Source organism: Amborella trichopoda, chromosome 7, assembly GCF_054954075.1.
Source record: "Amborella trichopoda isolate Santa Cruz 75 chromosome 7, AtrichopodaSantaCruz75HAP2 v2.0, whole genome shotgun sequence".
Taxonomy (NCBI): Eukaryota; Viridiplantae; Streptophyta; class Magnoliopsida; order Amborellales; family Amborellaceae; genus Amborella; species Amborella trichopoda.
In genome coordinates this window covers 5,696,740-5,701,703 of record NC_142342.1, presented here as the reverse complement: position 1 = coordinate 5,701,703, position 4,964 = coordinate 5,696,740, and the positions used below count along the sequence as shown (strand labels likewise).

Below are 4,964 nucleotides of genomic sequence, written 5' to 3'. Positions count from 1 at the left end.
AGCATGCGGTCCCCTTTTATTTTTCTCTTTTACTAATATTAATGAACTTTATTAATGAAAAGAGATAACATCAAGGAAACAACATCTTCGGATAATAACAGCGATGAAAGGGTGACACCCGTTTTTGCAAGTGTCACCTAAATCATTAGTCTTGCCCGAACCAAAATTTGCAAGACTGTCCATTTCAATACTTAAGAGGCTCAATCATAGTTAGCAAATCGCCATATTAAAAGTGATTTTTTCATATTAAACGTGATTTTTTCAAAAAATTGGATATTTTTTAAAAAATATTTTAATCTGCGTATTATTCAAAAGAGCGTAATCACGTTTTTTTCACGAAGAAGTTTAAAAAACAATTTTTTTATATTTACAAGAAATCGTTCCAAAAGAACTTTACAGTTAATAACATCTCTTTTTTTTTTTTTTAAAGTTTATTTATATGTTTCCTATTTTTTAAAATTTCATTTTTTATACCTTCAAAAAACCTGCATTACCTTTTTCCTGCTTCTTTTTTTTTCCCTTTTTTTTTTTTTAAAAAATCCTAAAACTGGCTCATTGCATATGGCTTCTGATTTATTGTAGAAAATCACTGAATGCTCACATAGATTTATGGGCTTCATTTTATTGCAGCTTTATATGGTATTCAACACTAGTTTATTTTTATTTTTTGAATTAAATCTCATTTAATATCTCATTTTATTTATTTACTAGGTATTAATCCATGTTCATAATGCTTGATATAAAGCTCCAATACACAAAGAGAGAGAAAGAGAATCACTCATAGAGAGAAATTAGGGGAAAATAGATTGGAAAATTTATTTACTAGTTATCAATCACTCTTTATAATGCTCGATATCAAGCTCCAATACAGAGAGAGAGAAAGATAACCACTCATAGAGAACCATATCAAAGAAATTAGGAAAAAATACATTAGGGAAAAACATAGATAGAAATAATTATAAAAAATCCCCAAATTTAACATCTTAAAAAAATTAAGAAAAAATAGATTAGGGAAAAAAAAGAACTGTATGATAGTGAGTACTTTCAAAGCACATATTCAACATTAACTTTCAAAACTCCTGAATTTTAAGATAGCTCAAAAATCCCCAAATTAACATAGCTCAAAGAATGTTACATAAATCCGTGGTCACCCCCCTTCTCAATCATTTTTCTCTCTTACAACCACTTCTCTCTTCTCTCTCCCTGCTCCTTTTGTTCTATTAAAAATAATGGCTTTTTGGGTAAGTAATACTTAGCTTTTTGGGTAAGTACAACACGTGTCATGAGTAAATCGGTAAGTACCTCAAAGAAACATGCACAGCCTTTGGATTTGGAATTCAGCAGCATGACCAAATAGTTAGTATAGTGCACAAGCACAAGCTTTGAATTACATGACTAAATGGTTAGTATGACTCAAGCTTTTAATTTGGAATTCAAATTAATATGGTTAGTACGGTACATAGTTATGATAGTTAATATGATGCATAGTTAGCATAGTTAACCTATCCGTTTTTTTTTTCCAATTTTTTTAGCTTAGTTCGATATATTTGTGATATCTTTATATAAAGTATTTTTGTTGATCCGTATTTTTTATCCATTTTTATCCGACTTTTTAAAATACAAACGATTTATTTTCGATTTTATAGTGTGCCGTTATATTGATACTCCCTGATTTGCTAAATATGGGTTCAACTGATTCAGATCATTTTCAGTAATCCAAATCCATTATTTAAAATAAAAATAGATTTTCTAGACTAGTACGTGGTTCGTAAAATCAAACCGGAACAGTTAACCGGACATGGGCCCGAAAGCGGTTTAACAGACCTAACCGGTAAACCAGCCGATTCAACCGTTCTAATCGGGCAAGTCTAGGGCAGTCAAAAAAGGTTGAAAAATAAAAAAGATGCCAAAAAAAATCTACTAAAATATGAAAAATATATAAAAAATGATTAAAACAAAACACATTCAAATGAAGTTGAAAATTAATGAAAAACTAGATTTTAACGAATCGATTTTTGAATTAAAGTGAATATTAATGACAAAAACAAATTTTAATCTTTACCATAATGTAAATAATATTAAAAATACATTAAACTAAATTCCTTATTTTTAAGAATTTATATATATTTTTAATTTTTTTTTAAAATATCGGTTGATCACCAAAACCTCTCAAAATCGAAACCAACCACTGACCGATTCCGATCTAATCGGGCAGGTGTTTAACAATAAGTGGTTCACAAATGCTCAAACCATGGGTATTCAGGGGCCCATTTAAACCTCACCCCTTTTTGAAGAGAAGATGAGATAGAGCCATCAGATTTGAGGAGCTGGGGTCAAAGGTGACAGCTATCCCAAACCCTAATATTAATTTACATATAATAATGCTTAGTGTTATCCACTTGCTAAGAATGTGCTTAAAATGTTCCCTTGATTTGAAAGCATTTACCATTTCAGCTTTAATCAAATACTAAATAATGAAACTACGAATTCCCTACTTATCCAATTCTCCCTTTTTCTCTTGTCGGTTTTTATTTGCTCCTTCAAGTTAGGCACGTACGCGAACCCATGTATCAAGAGAGAGACTCAATCTCTCTTTCACAGTGTTCAAAAACTCGGGCGAGCCAACTCGGACTCGTCACCCCGGAGAATCCGGGTAGTCCAAATCGGGCACTTAAAAAGAATTCAATAAAATTTATAAAACTTAGATGATGATGAGACATACATATCCGCATATCATTCAAATAAAAGGGGATGTGGGATTTTAGATGGCTAGCTCTTTACTATTACATTTCAACTAAAAAAGTTAATAAGAAGTGTCTAAATTTTTTAATTATCAAAGTGTTGTGTGCCTATTGTGTGGACCGCTTCTAAAATTTCTAATATGTGTCCATGCTACATAGATTGGAGGAAATGTTTTGAGCAATGCTATCTATTATCAGTTTTGGAGAGGGACCATAGGAATGTCATTTGTACTCCTTAGAACTCATCTTGAAATATATCCAATAATGCCCCAAAAAGAGCCCATCAGTCCTCCAAGTTATGGCCTTAGTTACAGGGAACGCTCCTAAAGGGCACGATTCTGGCTCCGGAATCCAGGTTCTGGATCGATGTCCATCCGACGATCCTATTCCAGTTCCGGAAGCAATTCTCGCTCCAACTCTCGGTAACTATGGTTATAATCCTTACAAATTGAAATGGTCGAGATACCCCCCAATATCCCATTTTTATTTTTTTTATCAAAAGTTCACTTTGTTTCAGGTTCGAGTCTCTATAATCCTAACAAATGCTCCCTTCATGTTAAGCTTGGATTGTGATCACTACATTAACAATAGCAAGGCCGTTAGAGAGGCTATGTGTTTCTTAATAGACCCTCAGTTGGGGAAGAAGCTTTGCATGTTCGATTCCCACAACATTTTGATGGCATCAACTGACATGATCGATATGCGAACCGAAATATCGTTTTCTTCGATGTATGTTTCTTTAGCTCTGTCCTAACTCCTAACTGCCGGATTTTTCTTGTAACAAGCATATTACAAAATAAGAATCTTATTCTTATTTGGAGCTTGTTATGGAAATTAAGATCATGCTTAGAGTTAGGAAAATTTCACTGTAATGCTAGTGATTGAATAGGGAAAAATATTTGGCGCTCGAATATCCTTCAAAATTAATTTCATGACCCCAAGATGTAAGTATGAAAGCCAAATTGACCAAATCATAAATTCTCAAGTTCAAATATATCATTTCTTTGAGCCATTCATGATGGTCATCAGCAACTACCAGTTATCAGTGCACCCTTCTTCACAATCCTCCTTTATTTAAGCTAATTTAGCCCTTTGTGTTGCAGATCAACATGAAAGGTTTAGATGGGATTAAAGGTCCAGTTTTGTGGGAACATGTTGTGTGTTCAATTGGCAAGCGCTATATGGTTATGATCCCCCAGTAACGCGCAAGCGTCCAAAGATGACCTGTGATTGTTTGCCATCATGGTGCTGTTGCTCTGGTGGAAGGAAGGCCAAGAAAGGCTCATTCGAGCCATTGTATGATACGAAGGCTACAAGAAAGAAGCACTCGAGATGGGGGAAAAGGGGGGCCCAATTTTCGATCTTTAGGAAACTGAAGAAACTCTTGAAGGGTACGAAGAGCTAGAGAAGTCATGGCCCATGTCTCAAAAGAACCTTGAGAAGAGATTCAGGCAATCGCCAGTGTTTATCACTTCAACTCTAATGGAAGATGGGGGCTTGCCTGAGGGGACAAATCCTTCAGCTCTAGTTAAGGAGGCCATCCATGTCATTAGTTGCGGCTACGAAGAGAAGACAGAATGGGGAAAAGAGGTCCTTCTCTTTTCTCTCTTTCCATTGTAATGATTTTGTTTCTTTTTCTAACTAAAGAGTTCATGTTGCAGTTTTTGTGTAAGTGGCTTGAATTTCAATAGATTTTGGACCAAGTTTTAAAAACATCGGCACCATATACAAATTTTGAATATGAGTTTTATGTTTGTGGTTTGAAATTTCAATGAAGACCAAAGTTTCACTAATATAGGCAACATATACAAAAATTAAATCCAATTTTGATGTTAGCAGTTCGAAATTACTATGTTCAAATTTCATCCAAAGTATTAAATGTATGTCTGTACATGTTACAAATAGGGTGGATATACGGTTCGGTCATTGAACTTTGAGTTTAGTGATTGTGACCTCCTTGACATACTGGCAACCATCCGATTTGAAAATTAACAGGCAAGAGTGATTGTGACCTCCTTGTATTAAAAGTAAATTGTCTTTTTGTATACTTTTCTTTTATAAAAATATTGGACTTGGGTCACACTCGTGCACATTTTAACGTTGTCATCCACATCTGGCATCCTTCTGGATCCAAATGGATTTTGAATTTTAGAAGATATTATAGGGATGTGGTTTCTATAAGGTTGCAACCTCAAGCAATCCAATTAAGCCGCACCTCCAAAT

The 4,964-nt window shown here is 34.0% G+C and overlaps 1 pseudogene; it reads left to right on the top strand.

Moving 5' to 3' along the window:
• The first annotated feature begins 3,039 nt into the window (after window positions 1-3,039).
• Window positions 3,040-4,678, top strand: LOC110008386 (cellulose synthase A catalytic subunit 4 [UDP-forming]-like; annotated as a pseudogene).
• The last annotated feature ends 286 nt before the right edge of the window (window positions 4,679-4,964 follow it).